General features: G+C 42.7%; 2 long non-coding RNA genes and 1 other non-coding gene across 3 annotated transcripts; 2 read left to right on the top strand and 1 right to left on the bottom strand.

The window, feature by feature from the left end:
* Positions 1–229: 229 nt before the first annotated feature.
* Positions 230–5,558, bottom strand: LOC138437007 (uncharacterized). The gene is made up of 2 exons (XR_011255723.1): positions 4,285–5,558; positions 230–902 (listed from the first exon to the last, which is right to left on the bottom strand). It is a non-coding gene; the product is annotated as an uncharacterized lncRNA (long non-coding RNA).
* LOC138437006 (uncharacterized) lies at positions 4,932–14,115 on the top strand. Its single transcript, XR_011255722.1, has 3 exons — positions 4,932–5,677; positions 7,864–7,925; positions 13,416–14,115. It is a non-coding gene; the product is annotated as an uncharacterized lncRNA (long non-coding RNA).
* TRNAI-UAU (transfer RNA isoleucine (anticodon UAU)) lies at positions 5,687–5,779 on the top strand. Its single transcript is given in 2 exon segments — positions 5,687–5,724; positions 5,744–5,779. It is a non-coding gene; the product is annotated as a tRNA-Ile (tRNA).
* Positions 14,116–16,929: the final 2,814 nt, after the last annotated feature.

Here is a 16,929-nt window from a genome sequence, read left to right as displayed (position 1 = left end):
ACTACTTACATCATAGGATTGGCATGAAGATTAAACTGGTTGATAAGCTATTGAGTTCTTAAACACTGCCTGGCACATGGTAAGCACTGTGTGTTATTATTTTTTTTAACTGACCTGCCCCCTTGTTCTCCATATTTTTTGAAAGGTTTTGTTCTCATATGACAAGTGAAAGAAATAATTAGGATCCAGCCAGAATCCACTCAGGATGCAGTAATTTGAACAGGGAAAATTCAATATAAAAAGCTGTTTACTAAGTGGGGTAAAAGGAATCCTCTAACGGATACAGGAATAACGGAGAGAGGGAGCAGCCTCTACCTCCAGAGATAACAGAGAAAACCCACGGAAGGATAAACTTGGAAAGAGCCCTCCCTCTCCACCGAAGCTGAGGCTCGGAACTCTCTGGTGGGTGCGTGGTGGGGGCTCACTGGATGGCAGAGAAGCTTGCCGAGGCGCTGCAGGCTGGGGTTGGCAAGCAGGAAGCTGCGCTGGGAGGATGGCAAAATCTAACTGGAAGCCGCCCACTGGCAGCTGTGCTGTAGAAGGAGGAAGAGAAGACCCTTCAGCGTTCTTCTGGCACCTTCCATCCACTGATGGGGCACAACAGTGGTGCTGGCTGGCGAGACCACAGGGCAGAGATGGTGTGTTTCGAGCAGAGAAGCACTAAGTTAACAACTGACACACACCCTGTTTACATTCTCATAATTAGACGACATTTCATAGGGAATCCTTTCTATTTGTGTTATATGTGTTTATAGCCTGGTAGCTCAGTGGTAAAGAATCTGCCTGCGAAGCAGGAGACGCAGGTTTGATCCCTGGGTCGGGAAGATCCCCTGGAGAAGGAAACGGCAATCCATTCCAGTATCCTTGCGTGGGAAATCCCATGGACACAGGAGCCTGGTGGGCTACAGGACAAGAGTCAGACACGAATTAGAAACTAAACAACAGGCAGTACATAGCAGCCTATGGTTAGGACAGCCCTGTGCTCTTAGCGGTCGGCTGCAGTCACCGTCATGCTGGTTATTACAACATCCCCTTTCACTCTAAGGAATGTCCCTTTTTGGAGGATAAAAACGTGGTCACACGAACTCTTTACATACTATTTTCTGTCAAACTATTCCCACTGGTAACAGTTAGAAACACAATAGATACAGATACGCAAAACTGAAGACAGCCCAGGTGTGGAGGGGTCCAGATTCAGGAAGAAGTGCAGCCCGAGCTGCTTTGCTCCGTGAAGCATTGTTCGGTTTGTAGGTGGGAGAAACTAAGAGGCTGAAAAGCTGAGCCAAAAGAAATAGTTCTCAAGAGTGATATATGATTTTTAAAATGTACGTCTGGGTTTGTCTAAAAGAGCTCTTTTAATACGTACAAAATAAAAAGTCTGACATGAAAGCACAGTGTTGTTAAAATGGCAGCATCTTTTCTTTCTCTAATATCACATAAAGTCATGGTACATTTTATAGGATAGGGCAACTCAGATTTGATGAAATATGGTATATTTGTTCCCATGTTTGAATGTCTCTATGGCAGAGACTCCTGGAAGTGGAACTGCTGGGTCAAAGGACATGTATTGGATAGATTCTGCTTAACTGTCTTAAAAAAACAAGAAAACTGAACAGTGTTCATTTCCCCATACTAACACTGAAATGCCATCAGTCTTTAAATGTTTTTCTCCTCTGACAGGCTCTCACCATGTCATTTCAGCTTCAATCCAGAGTCAAGGGAATCTGTACTTTCCCAAATTATCATGTTCCTCTCCTGTGTGTAATTGGTTCAAATCTGTATCACACTTCCCTAGAGCTTGGGCCATAAGACCGACACATCTTTCTCCTCCAAAGGGCAAATAAAGGGTCATTCTCCATGTGGTGCTGGTAAGGATCATGGACTACTAGGATAGGAAGGGATTTTAGACATTGCCAAATCCTAGAAGTTCTGAAAGACATTCAAGATGATTCTCACTGTTACAGGTGATAGAGCATCTTCTCTATTTCTACTTAGAAAAATAATACAATAATTCTTCATTCAACCTCTTGCCCCATGAATGTGAGATCACTCTGGGAACATCTGAGGCCTGCTGACCAGCACCTGCAGTGGTCCCTAAATACCAGATGTGTGTTTATGATTCAGCAGCAGTCGTGGGTCCTAAGTGGTGAGTTTTGACTCCTCTGTAGCACCTATCTAAAATCATATATTGCTTCATATACAACCATAATGGAATGCTGGCTAAAAACATAAAATATAAAAAGTTTGCTGAAATAAAGTAAAAGAAGACCATAAAATGAAAATTCTACAAATCTAGTTCAAGATGGTCTTCATTTACTTGATGTGCAAATTGCATTCGGCTAATCAAAATGTTTATCTTGTATGTCAGAAGCAAAAACCAAAAAGACAAAATATGGTGATCATTATATCCAATTTGGTCTTTCATTATTAGGAATAAAGACCAGCCACGCCCGCTTCATGTTATTTGCAGAATGGTGCTTACACACAGCAGCCGGAACCCTTCTGTTTTAGCTCATCATTTAGACACACAAAAACATGAAAGTAATAAAAATAAACCAGTTTTTAAAGTGCAAAAAGCATAAATTCTAAACATTCAGTTAGGAAAGCAGTTTGTGTCTATTTTCGATGCTACAGTGAGTCATTGCATTTCATACATTTTAATACATTTGTCCTAAGACCAGTATATGCTCTTTTAAAGACTGTTAACAAAGCATGCTTTTCCCTTACATAATTAAATCAAACATTTTGCATTACATGGTAAATGGGAAGTTGAAACTAGTCTTATGATACTATGGATGTTACTCAAGTTTATTTTAATATCATACATATATCTAAAATAAGTTTTAAGAATCACTTCTTTGTTCCACATTACACAAATTATTACATGATTAAATCAGCGCAAGCTGTTGTCAAGGGTATACATGGTAAAAGGAATTCTCCAGTCAAGATAGGATAGGAAACTCTGGTTTAGACCTCAGTTCACAAATGAGGAAACAGGCCCAGAAAGGGTAAGAGATTTACTTAAAGTCACACAACCGGGGAGGGCCAGACTCAGACTCTTCGTTCAGTGCTCTTCAGGATGGGTGTGTATGAGGTTAAGTGATTTGAAGGTCTCAGTATACTCGTTCTTGCTGAAAAATCTCTCTAGCAGCACAGGTTCTGACACTACCCTCTCTAGGCTCAGCACTGCCCTCACCAGATTCCTCCGTTAGAGCCCTAATTTCCTTGGGGATTAAACTATTTTAGTTCTAAAAGGCTGTATTAGGTGTTGCCTTCCGTTCCTGCGCAACCACGGTCAGTTAATATCTGCTGAACCAAAACTGTAAAGGGTCTCATACAAAGCAGTATCTGCTTGAACCAATACAAGATCTGAAAGTGAAGCGTGGAAAGGGAAGTTGGACCACCAGGGGCTATCTTTGCTCCTTATAGTTCACCAGAAATATTCTACCTGAGGAGCTAGGAGCAAGAAAGAGCAGACTCTGCAAATGCTACTGGATCTGAGCAGATGCTGTGTTTGAGTCCATAACTTATTTTCGTGTCTTTTAGGAAATTAACCCCTTTCAATTTAGGGGAAAAATTATTCCCACCTGTGGGCAAATCATGCCTTTACCTTGAGAGTTTGTTCTGTGTTTTAGGAGGGATTTATTTCAAAGGCTCACTCTCTGCTGTCCTTGATTTACCAAGGACCCAGCAAAGTCGGCTCCAAGGAGCCCTAATCCTGGCATTTTGTAAACAGCTCTGCATCCACCATCAGCCTGAAGGGATCTTGCAGGGGTGTTGACCATCCTTCCAGAGCTCTGGATGCATATCTCCCATAGTTCACAAACCATCTGGAGAGGCTTACCTATCTCCTTTCCCTGGGTGCACACCACAGTATGCACAAAGCATTGACCTTCCTGAAAACACCCCCTTCAGAGGCCCCTCCCTTACACAGAGCCTGTGTCTGTCACCTCAGCCTTTGCCTGACCATTCCAGTCTTTTCTGCTCCAATTTCAAGGCTTTTCTACAATCCTACTCTTGACTTCATCACCCAAACACAACCTGTTAATGACAGTCAGCACCATCAATGTGATTAAGCTTCCCTGGCGGCTCAGACGGTAAAGGTTCCAGCCTGCAATGTAGGAGACCGGGGGTTCAATCCCTGGGTTGGGAAGATCTCCTGGAGAAGGAAATGGCAACGGGCTCCAGTATTGCTGCCTGAAGAATCCCAAAGACAGAAGAGCCCGGCGAGCCCGTCCATAGGGTCGCAAAGAGTCCGACATGACTGAGCAACTTAACACTTACCTTCCCTTCAACACGGTGATTATGCATGATCATTATTCTGCCCCCATCCCTTGCTCGTGATGGTTCTTAAATTTATTGACATAGTGTTGTCTTGTTTGTTGTCCTGGCTCTCCCAGGAAAGCAGAGGTCATCTAACAGGGTGACCAACATGCCAACAGAGGCGCCGGCGACAATCGACAATCGATGGAGGGAATCCGAGAGGGAAGGGGTCGGGGGACTTGGTGGAGGAGGCTGCTGATAAACTCCCAGAGGTCCCCACTAGAGTTATCAGTCAAGGATAACAGACACAGTGCCTAGAACTCTCCAGAATGTTTACATTAAAATTTGGGATCAGAAAAAATATAATAAATGTAACGATAAATCCAGCCTGGATTATATTTGTGTTTTATAGCAGCAAAACATAATTTAAAAAAAAATTTTTTTTTAATGCAGAAAGGGGCCCACAAAGACGAAGTGCATAAGGCGCGGGACAGTCATAATTCAGTCCTGGGTAAGGTTTACACTTTCCGCTTAAAAACAGAAATGGATATCCAGATATTTGTAGGAGACCTCTTGATTTTACGTATTAGGAACTCGCTTTAAACAAAACATACATTGTGTGGCCCAACAAAAGACGCGGAACCTAGGCTGCAGCCTCTTGAAGACTCGGACTATCATCGTGTCCCCGGAACGCCCGTGGCTTGACAAGATTTCGGGGACACTTCTTCAGCCTGAGTGCCCGAGCACCCCACTCAGGACAGAGTAAGGGGCAGTAGAAAGCCTTCGGGACACAACAAGGGTCTGACGGTAAAATCCCCGCCCCGTCCGGTGTTGGAAGCTCGAAGGCCACTTCAGCCCCGGCACTCTCTGGAGCCTCAACCGGCTTCGCTCTTTCGCGGGTTTCCCGGCTCCCACCGACTTCCAGGGAGCGCAGGTTAGGGGGTGGAGTCTTCCCGCTCACCAGGCAGGCTGGAGCAGGGCGCAGGGACAGTCGTCCGGGACATCTACGGCCCCGGAGCCCAGGCCGCCCCATCCCTCGCAACAGGGCCCGCCCGCCGGCCGCAGCCTGTCTCCTGGGTGAGACCGGCTCCTCGCGGGGTCTGCTCCCGGCAGGCGAAGCTCCACACCGAGGACTCGGAGGTGGTTTTCAGACCGCCGCGGCCAGGGCTCCTCCTCCCGCGCTGCTCAGGGAGGCGGGCTGAGCTCTTTACAAGGCCCTGCCACACGACCCCGCCATTCCAGACGGAGACTTCCGCAGCCTCCCGGCCTTAACTCGAACGGGAGCTGCTGGACCGGAAGCTGCGGGGTCTCGGGGCCCCGGCTAGTTCCCGCCGTGCCGAGCCGAAGGTGCGCATGCTCCGCAGAGGCCCGCACGGGGCCTGAGTAAACCCTGATAGAGCCATCGCGAGGCGGGGTGAGCAGAGCTCCAGTGGCGCAATCGGTTAGCGCGCGGTACTTATACAGCAGTACATGCAGAGCAATGCCGAGGTTGTGAGTTCGAGCCTCACCTGGAGCATGACCCTTTTGGATACCCGCACGTTCCCCCACTTTTACCTCCGTGCTCAAGGAAACGAATCAGTCTCTCTTTACACTCCTCAGTTCCTGTCTCTTGACTGCTCTGCTTGCGTGTTTTGCTCCGCTGCAGGCAGGAAGCCGCTCGTATCCGCTCCTCTAACTCGCTTTCCAAGCTACTTGTTGCCCCCGCGAACCATCCAGCCCCCCGAACCCGGACGTTTACCTGCTGCTCCCTCTCCCTAGGCATTTCCTTTAACGGCACCCAGTCCCGGATGCCGGGACCGGGGATGTGGACCGCAGGGGCGCTGCACCGGTGATGGGGCCCTACCTGGGTCTCGTCATCGAAAATTCCGGCGCCCTCTCTACGGGGCTTGCCCGAGCTCCCGGAGCCGGTTCCCGGGCGCTGCCCCTCACCCAGGACCAGGAGCGGCGGGGTGCGCGTTGGGTGGCGGGGCGGGAGCCGAGCGACCACTCCCGCGAAGCCCAGAGCAGGAGCGGTCGCTGTCCTCCTTTTTAACTACTACTAACTAGTCGTCGCCCCTCCCTCGGATCTAGAGCCCCTAGACGGCGGGCCCTTCTCCCCTCCTCAGGCCTCCAGGCCTCCCTGGGCGGATCTGCAGAGTTTGGGAAAAGTGCCTGGGCGTTTTCCTCCCTATTTGTGCCCCTTCTCCCTGGTGTCAAGACAGGACGGGTGGAATTCGCTGGCAGACGGGAGAACAGACGTTTTCTAGGGATACCCTTTCCTGCCCGCCGCACACCCCATGTTCAGAAGTACCCCCTCTAAGCAGGATATCTGCCAGCTGGATTTGGAATGTTCCAGCACGTGAACGCACCCCTGAGGCACGGGGGCCGCTTTGCCTGCGGATGGGTGGGCGGGGGGCGCCCCACATCCCCGGGAGGTGGGGCGAAGTGGAGACCAAGAGTAGCTGGGATGAGAGGCCTCCCGGACACGTTCTCCCATACGCGTGTTTTCAGCTGTTTTTATGGGGTGTGCTAGTAAACTCCTGGGATGGAAATACTACCGGGAGTGCTGAGAAGAAAGACCTGGAAAGCTCTGAGAAAGTGGGCGGAGCTCTTGTCTGTCTCCTCGACTGCTAACCCCAGCCCCCGGTTCCGAAAGGGAAGCCCCGCACCACCTGGAATGTGAGAAAGTCCGTCCCTCGTCACCTAACCTGGCTGGACCAGACGCTTCTGCTCACAGGCTCATCCTCTGCAGATGGCGAGGGCTCCCCTTTAGAAATCTGGCCAGCCTGGAAACAAATATCTGTCCGCCACCCCGACGCAAAAAATTGGCTTATTTTTTTTAAAAATAGCTTCATCGAGATATAACTCATATACCCTACCATTCACCCGCTTAGTTTCAGTTCAGTGGATTTTAGTGCTTTCACAGATAGGTGCAACCATCAGTCACCACAGTCAATTTTAAAACATTCTTATCAACTCAGTAGGAAATCGTGTATCCTTCAGCTATGACCCCACCCCACCACTAAATAGTCACTAATTTACTTTCTGTCTCTACATTTCCCCTTTTCTGGACCTTCATATGAATGGAATCATAATGTGTGGTCTTTCGTGACTGGCTTCTTTCAATGTTTTCAAGATTCATCCTGTCCTACCTTGTATCAGTACTTTTTTTTTTTTAATTTATGGCTGGATAATATTGCATTGTATGGATTTTTTTCAATTTTGAATAGAGAAAAGGCTGGCATTTTAAAAACATTTGCTGAAAAATTTTTAAAAAGGATATTAATGTTAAAATGTACAAAGCGTAAAAACAGTCACATTTGCCAGGTGTGTAATTTTTAACTTTCAGAGGTTATCATTGCAAGAACTGGTCAGATATTTCCAAGAGCTCAGCCAAGAGTTGAGCATGGAGTGGGCCCCCAAGGTGGACAGAAACAAATGAAAGAAAGATCATTCTGCCCAACCACCTGTCCACATTGGGAATCCCTTCTACAAAACCCCAGCTCCTATTTGAAAAGTGTTAGCATCAGCATGCCATTTCTTCTCAAGGTGATGTGTTCCACTTTCTGTCAACTCTAATGGTTAGAACATTCTTCTTAAATATTGTTTCTGTTCCTTCAGGTTATGCTGGAATGATGGTGGTTTGGGGAGCTCTTTTTCTGGTCAGGCGGTGAAGTGGGAAGGTAAGCTAAATTAGTTGTCTTTGTTCTGTTTAAGCTAGAAATCACCAGATAGAGTGTTAGTGGATTACAAACAAACAAATAGACCACTGGCAGATTTGTAGGTCAGTGTCTTTAATGTGAAGTTGATAGGACTTTTAAAGGTTGTGAAGGGTGATAAAGATCAAGTCAGAAAATTATGGAAATATGCTATAAAAACCATAAAGTACTACATATACAGGTATAAGGAGGTGGCATTCCTATCACCACAAAACTAGTGGATTAGACCTGTATGCAGGGAGGAAGATGGATAAATATGAGGTGGATAAACTCAGAAGGCAGGGTGAATTTATAGCTGAATATCTGTAGAGGTCTAGCTGGAGGGAAGCCTGACCCACCCATTGAACTCCACTGAACTGTACACACAGGTTGACATTAACTTTGTAGATGGCTTTGAACAAGCTAATTAAAATTGTGTGTGCTAGAAAGAGCTGGAAGGGAGTGCAAATTCAGTAGAATTTGAAGCTAGAATAAGAGACAAATGTTTCTGACAAGTGACAAGATACAGTTTGATAGAGATAATTGTAAGCCTGTATTCAGTTCAGAGTTCAAAGTGGTCAGTGCCTGGCTTGACAGCTGTTTGCATATAAAGAATCTGGGCATATCGGATATGCACAGCCTCAGTCGTCCTGGCCCTGTGATTCAATTGCTGAGAATATCATCCGATTATTAATGCATTACTACATAATGCATTACATGGTGTGGTGTCAGAGATCATAAAACAGCAGTCTGTGGAACAAATCTAGCCTCCAGGCAGGTTTTGTTTGCATTTCTAGCGCTGACTTGTAAAGTGTTGAAAAAAATTATAATCATTTGCCTATACATCCGGAGATTTTACTGTAATGCCTAGATTTCAAGTTTTCGATGAAAAATTAGAAGGCTTGTCCACCCCGAGCCCTTATTCCCCCATGGCAACATTTTCCTCCCCTTTGGATGAGCAAGTTTGTGATCTCCCGTTTGTCACAGTCCTATAACTCCCCACTCATCCCAAACACAGAGGTGGGTACCAGCTGCCACTGCTCTACCCACTTCACTTGCTTTGCTGTTTTCTTCACCACTGACTCACTCCTCTCATTTGTGACCGACAGTCATTGAGGGTGTGGGTAAAGATAGGGAATGCTCATGCTGAACTCAACCTGATGGCTATAACCTGTGTGAACACAACCTATTTAAAAGTCAACAAACAAAATCCCCAGTTCTTTATTATGAAAAATTGCAAACATATCCAAAGTAGAAAAAATACCATATTTAAAAGTAGAGAATATATATATAGTTAATATATATCCATCCATCACTACTTTCGAGAATTGTCGTTTATCTCATTCTCACAACAATTTCCCCTATCATAGTCATCAAAATATTTTAAAGGAAATCCCAGCTATAGTTTAATTTGACTTGTAAATGCCTCACTATGTATACCCAACAGGTAGCCACTTTTTAAAAGAGCATAACCACAGTATCATTATTATACCAAACAAGATAAATAATAGTGCCCCTACATCATCTAACACCTTGTCTGTGTTCAAATGTCTGCACTTAGCTTTAAAAGATATTTTTACCATTGGTCTATTGGAATCAAGAGCCAAGCGAGGGCCACACACTAAATTTGATCAATATATCTTAAATATCTAAATCTGTCTCTCTTTTTTCATTTATACTAATTACCCATTCTCTTTTATGATGTTTATTTTCTTATTTTAAATTATTGGCCCCGCAGCATGTAGGATCTTAGTTGTCCCACCAGGGATTGATTCTGTGTCCCCTGTAGTGGAAGCCTGGAGTCTTAACCACTGGGCCTCCAGGGAATTCCCTGATATTTGTTTGTTGATCTATAGAATTTCCCACAGAATTTGGCTAATTGAATAACAAGGCATCATTTCAAAAGTTCTTCAGTCCCCCTGACATTTAGATCTAGAAGCTTGGTAATATTAAGATTCAATTAAAAAAAAAAGATTATAGCTGGTACTATATGCTATTGTATCACAAGAGGGCAAGTACATAATGGCTGGTTGTTCTGCTTTTACTGACGATTTCAGGTGTGGTCAGCCTGGTCCATGCATTATGAAATGCCACATCAGCCTCCGACCTAATGATTTTAGCAGCTGTTGATGCTCTGTCTAGATTTATTATATTAAGGATTATTCAATAATGTTTTCTAATTCTATTATTGCCTCTGTATTTGTGACTGTGATACCTTAAAAAAAACAAAAAACCTTTTTTTCCTTTGAATGTTTGGTTTTCCTAAAGCACTATTCACATAGAAAAGGTTAGATAATATTGCTGGATGCTTCCTTTTTCTACTAATCTTTAGAATAATCTGTTGGTGCTCTAACAATTCCCATAGGTGACCAATGAGTTTTTTATGTCACAGCTTTTTAAAAAGGTATGTTTGACATACAATGAACTGCATTAATGATGCTGAGTAGCTTTTCTAGTGCTTGTTAAATACTCAGATATCTTCTTTGGTGAATTATCTTTTAAAAGCTTTTGCCCTGTTTTTTATTGAGTTACTCATGTTTTTATTATTGAGTTATAAGATTTTTGTATATTCTAGATGTAATTCCTTTGTTGTGTATATGTTTTGTAAACAATTTCTCTCAGCTGTGATTTGAGTTTTGTTTTTCTAAATGGTGTCTCTTGAAAAGCAGACTTTTAAATTTTGATGAAGTTCAATTTATCCATTTTTTTCCAATTATGGGTGATACTTTTGGTGTTATAGCTAAGAAATTTTTGCTTAACCCAAAGTCACCAAGATTGTATTCTGTGTTTTAGCTCTTACCTTTAGGAGTTCACTTTTGTGTATGATGTGAATAGAGGTCTAAATTTTTCTTTTTTGGGGTATGGATATCCAATTCTGGCACCATTTGTTGAAAAGCATACCCTTTCCTGATTGAATTGACTTCATAGCTTGACAAGAATGGCAATCAATGGCAACCCAGTCCAGTACTCTTGCCTGGAAAGTCCCATGGATGGAGGAGCCTGGTGGGCTGCAGTCCATGGGGTCTCGAAGAGTCGGACATGACTGAGTGACTTCACTTTCACTTTTCACTTTCATGCATTGGAGAAGGAAATGGCCACCCACTCCAGGGTTCTTGCCTGGAGAATCCCAGGGACAGGGGAGCCTGGTGGGCTGCCTCTGTGGGGTCGCACAGAATTGGACATGACTGAAGCGACTTAGCAGCAGCAGCAGTACTGGTCTTTTGCTGGACTTCATTCTATCTTATGAGCTATATGTCAGTGTGGTGTCACGTATTGGTTACCGTAATCAAACACATACATACCACGTATAAAGTTATATATATTTATATGATTATAGTAATCAGCACATAACACTATATATACACACACACTATATATATACACACATTAGGGTTAGTGTGCCAATTTGTATGAAAATATCCTGGGATTTTTACAAGGAATCTGTTGAGTGAGAATTGCCTCCTTAACAATGTTGAACCTTCTGATTCCATAAATAAGATGTGTATCTTCACTTATTTAGGCCTTTAATTTCTTTAAACAATGTTTTATAGTTTTCAGTGTTATAATGTTGTATTATTTCTTCCTTAAATATTTGGCAGAATTCACTAGTAAAGTACTGTGGGCCTGCAGTTTTCTTTGTAGGAAAAATTTTTTTAAACCCCACAAGTTCAGTTTTTGGTTTTGTGTTTGTTTTTTTTTGATAAATATGGGGGCTATGCAGGTTATTTATTTATTCTTAAATGAGTTTTGGCATTTTGTGTCTTTTAGAAAATTTTATCTATTTCATTAAATTTGTTGAATTTATTGGCATAAAGTTATTCATAATATTTACTTCTTGTCTTTAGGATCTGTAGTGATGTCCCCTCTAACTTCTGATATCGATCATTTGTGTGTTTTTTTGTCCTGATCAAACTCAGATGTTTTCCACTTTTATTTATCTTTTCACATATCTAGTTTTTTCTTTCATAGATTTTTTTTTTCTATTGCTTTCCTGATTTTCATCTGATTCTGGTGCACTTGAAGAGAATGCAGACTGTGCTGCTGTTGGGCAGCATGTTCTGTTGATATCAATTATATCAAATTGGTTATAGAGTTCTGCAAACGTTCCGTATCTTTGATTTTTCTGCCTACTTGTTCTAGCTACTATTGAGAGAAGGACATGAAAATAACCAACTGCAATGATAGATTTTCTTGTTTCACCATTTAGTTCCATCTTTTCCTTCTTCATGTTGTTGGAGGCTCTGTTACTGGCCTTATAAATGTTTACAGTTGTTGTGAAGTCTTGATTCTGTTACCTGACCCTATATTCTATAGCTGACCCTGCTACCATTGTTGATGCTTAATTTGTCCCATATTTGGCCAGGGTAAGTCCCATTAAGTTGGCTCCCAGGTCTTTGTGACATAATCTTAAATCTGAGATATGATATGTTTCTGGCATAACAAGACATTTCGAAGTGCATTTTGTACTTGTCTTCTCTCAATCCTGGAATTGGCCATTTCTCCTAAGAGCGTGGTTCTTTTTGGTGGGAAATGTTATTTAGGTGAGCACAATCTGTGTGCTAGAGTTCCTTACTGCTACTCTGCGGTTGTCATATTTCCAAGCCTTTCCAAGAGACAGAACTAGGACATGCATATTTTTTTAAAGAGAAAAAAGTAGGGATTTCCCTGGTGGTCCAGTGGCTAAGACTCCACACTCCTAATGCAGGGGACCTGGGTTTGACCCTTAGTCAGGGAACAAGATCCCACTTACCACAACTGTAGATCCTGCATGCCACAACTAAATATCCCACAATGAAGATCGAAGATCCTGCGTGAAGATCCAACTGAGACCTGGTGCAGCCTAGATAAATAAATAAATATTTTTAAAAAAGAGAGAAAAATAAAGCTCGAGTTTATAGTGATATTTCCAATTCAAATGTAAGATTACAGAATTTATACACTTTGATTTTATATTTGTACTGCTTTTTTCTTGCTCTAAAAATACTAGTTCTTTACAACTCTTACATAATTATTTATTTGCTATATTGTACCACATAATAGTTTTAAAGTAATATTATATGTTATTTCTCATAATAAGATTATTGCTTACAGTTTAAGATTCCTTTGTGATTTCTTTTGTCCTTAGTTCATATTCAAAATACAGTATTTGAAGTATTATGCTTAAAGTAATTTTTCTCTGTGGCTATGCTATCAACTTGATACTCAGTAAATACCTTTTGATTGAGTTTGTTTTACATTTTTAAGAATCTCTTTTTAAATTTTTGATCGGAGGATAATTGCTATACAATATTGTGTTAGTTTCTGCCATATATCAACATGAATCAGCCATAGGTATACATATATCCTCCCTTTTTTTCTTTTTATTTATCTAAAATATTTACATGCTTCTAAACTCAAAACTACAAAACAAGGTTTATTCCAAGAAGTCTAAACCTTGTCCTCTAATGCTGTTTTCCTCTTTGTTTTTTTGTATAGGTGATAGTTTAAAAATTGCTTTCTTGATATATTGTTGGAGAAGACTCTTGAGAGTCCCTTGGACTGCAAGGAGATCCAACCAGTCCATTCTGAAGGAGATCAACCCTGGGATTTCTTTGGAAGGAATTATGCTAAAGCTGAAGCTCCAGTACTTTGGCCACCTCATGCGAAGAGTTGACTCATTGGAAAAGACTCTGATGCTGGGAGGGATTGGGGGCAGGAGGAGAAGGGGACGACTGAGGATGAGATGGCTGGATGCCATCACAGACTCGATGGACGTGAGTCTGAGTGAACTCCGGGAGTTGGTGATGGACAGGGAGGCCTCGTGTGCTGCGATTCATGGGGTCGCAAAGAGTCGGACACGACTGAGCGACTGAACTGAACTGAACTGAACTGATATATCTTTCCATTATTTATTCTTAAAAAACATAAACAAAGACACGTCTGTGTTTGTATTCCACTTCCTCTCCTTCTTTTTTCAAAAGCTCTTATATTCATTGCTGATTCCACAGGTAGTGTATTCTGGTTATTTCAAAGTTGTAAATAGGACTCTTCCTCACTCCTTATCACAGTGCATAGTATTCTGTTCCTGTGGATGTAGCATTGTTTATTCAGCCAGTCCTCTACTCATGAACAGTTGGATGTTTTCAGTCTCCTGGTTTTGTAGATGATGCTGCAATAAAGTTCACGAAGTTTTGAATATTTTGCTATTTTATCTTTGAGATAGATTCTATATGTGGGATTGCTGGTCTGAGAACTGGATATCTATAAAATATAAATATGTATGATTATATTTAATTTTATATATAGTAATTTATATTATATATAAAATGTAATATCATACATATATATAACATATATAGGAACCTGGTGGGCTACAGTCCAAAGGGTCACAAAGAGCTGGATACGACTGAGCAACTAAGCATAATATGTATATAAAATTATATATGTAAAATTATCTTTAAAGAGGGTTTATGATATGATGGTCCATGTGTATGAGGCCACTAGAATTCACATCGTAAGAGCAATGGTTGAAGGACCTGGGCCAAGTGATGCTATATGGGGCATTTTCATGTCCTCCAGTTCCAGTTCCAGGGGAGACACCACTCAGTGCCTCTCCCCAGTGGTTATTTAAGGAAGTGGCATTTACTGGAGGCCCTGACATAAGGCATGGCTGGCCGAGGACCTCACCTTACAGGGCTGCCCTGGAGAGAACCCAGGCTTAGAAAAAGTCCACAAGATTCCACCTTCTGACCCTTAGACGCTGCCCTGCTGCCTTCAGCTTAACCCATCTCTGTTGAGTCTTTTAGTTTTATAATATTCAGTCATTTAAAAAATCATTTAGCCAATTATCATTTTATTATCTTCATGTTTCCTAATTATTCTTATCTTTAAAAATTTGTTCTGTCTTAACTATTTCGTTCTTTTAAATACTCTGGTTAATGAGTAGATTTCCTTCTCTAGCTTTTATTACACACCCTTCCCTTCATACCTGGTCTTTGCATTCATTTCCGCTTAGCCTTCTTTCAACTTTTTATTCTAAATTTATTAATCTTCTGCTATCTGTTTTTTGTTTTTTAATGTAAACTGTGAAACTGAATTCTCTTTAAGTGTTTCTAGGTTCCCTGTTGGTTGGCGGGCCCTTTGGGAACAGAACCCCTTGGCGGATGGGTGGGGTAGGGTTCATCCTGAGGGAAAGCCTGGTGGGATGAGGATCTTTCCCCCTCTGTTGGCTCCCTGCCTTTCCCCACGGAGCTTTTGACGACTCCTGACCTTAATAATCCAAGTGACTAGATGTTCCTCTTATTTCCCATAACAATAAGCCATCAGTGATGACTAGGATTGAGACTCCAAGGAATATGGGTCCAAGGGAAGAGCAGGCTGAAGAGGGACATATGACTTTCTTTCAAATATTCATGAAAGGAGTAGACATATTCAGTCTTTTAAAAAAAGTCTTTATTAACTTTGTTTTAATATTGCTTCTGTTTCATGTTTTGTTTTTTTGGCTGCAAAACATGTAGGATCATAGTTCCCCGACCAGGGAAGGAATGGGGGATAAGAAGCTGCCTGCCAGTGAAGGAAGTGGGTTTGACTCCTGGTCTGAGAAGATCCCAGATGCCATGGAGCAACTATGCCCACGTGCCACAGCTACTGAGCCCACACTGTAGGGCTTGTGAGCCATGACTACTGAGCCCAGGCACCTTAGAGCCTGCACATTGCAGCTGCTGAGCCTGAGCACCTGGAGCCTGTGCTCTCCAACAGTAGAGGTCACCACACTGAGAAACCGGTGCACCACAATGAAGAGTAGCCCCTGCTCGCCGCAACCAGAGAAAGCCTACAGGAAGCCATAAAGACCCAGTGCAGCCAAAAATAAAAATAAATTAATAATAATAATTAAAAAAGAGGTCTGCTAATGTTTGAGTCTCTGATTCTGAAGACTAGCTTCATGGGTTCTCTTTCCGTGGTTTGAATGTTCAAGCTAAAAAAGTGCCCCTTTGCGATGGCCAGTTAGATTGAGTTTTTCACTTGTAACCAAAAGGGATTTTGACTCTTGCAATTATTATGGATGTTATGTACAAAACATCCTTTTATATTGATGACTGATTTTTCAAATTTCTTAATAAGAATTCCTTTCTGAGGGAAATGGCAGCATCCAGTCATTCAAGCTCTTAAACTGGCCTGGGGATGAAGTTCATAGATATTCCGCTGTGCCTTTGCACAGAGCCTAGGCCCCGCTACCAGCACACTTGCCACCTCTGCTTGAGTGACTCATCCAAAGCACAACACTTGGGTTTTTTTTTTTCCCTCCCAAACCTGCTCTCCTAGTCTTTCCCATCCCACAAATGGTCCTTTCATCCATTCATCTGGATTCTAAGTGAAAAGCTTAGGTAATAGCCTTCATCATCCCCTTTTGCTCCCTCTAGATCTAATCCATCAGCAAGTCCAGGATCTCCCTCTACTCTGTATACTGGGCCCTGCCTTTCTCTCCATCCACAGCTTCTGTTATCTCCTGCTTGGACTCTGCAGTAGCTTCTTAAACTGACTCCCTGCCTTTACTTCTTAGCCTTCTCCTGTTTCTTCTCCACACTGAAGCCCAAATGGGCCTTTAATTACACAAATCAGATCCTGTCATTTTCTCGCTTAAAACCACCAATGGCTTTCCAGTGCCTGCAGAACAAGATGCATAGGCCTACAGTGGTCTGAAAGGCCCCAGCTGTTTTTATCAGGCCCTGCCTGCTTCTCCAGCCTCAGTTCCCAGCACTCTGACCCCGCTTACTACGTTCCAGCCATAGAGTCTTTCTGTCCCTTGTTTGTGCCTCAGAGCCTTTGTGACAGCCATTCCTTCAACTGGAACATCTTCACCCAAATCTTAGGGAGCTGGCTCTGTAACCTGCAGAGCTCAGTCAGATATCCTCAGGGGTGCCTTTGAATTCACTACTATCTAAAATTACTGTTTAGGGACTTTCTTCCTTGGCAGTCCAGTGGTTGAGACTTTGCCTTCCAGAACAAGGAG

Source organism: Ovis canadensis, chromosome 3 (assembly GCF_042477335.2).
Source record: "Ovis canadensis isolate MfBH-ARS-UI-01 breed Bighorn chromosome 3, ARS-UI_OviCan_v2, whole genome shotgun sequence".
In the NCBI taxonomy this organism is placed as follows: Eukaryota; Metazoa; Chordata; class Mammalia; order Artiodactyla; family Bovidae; genus Ovis; species Ovis canadensis.
This window is presented reverse-complemented; position numbering and strand designations above follow the sequence as displayed.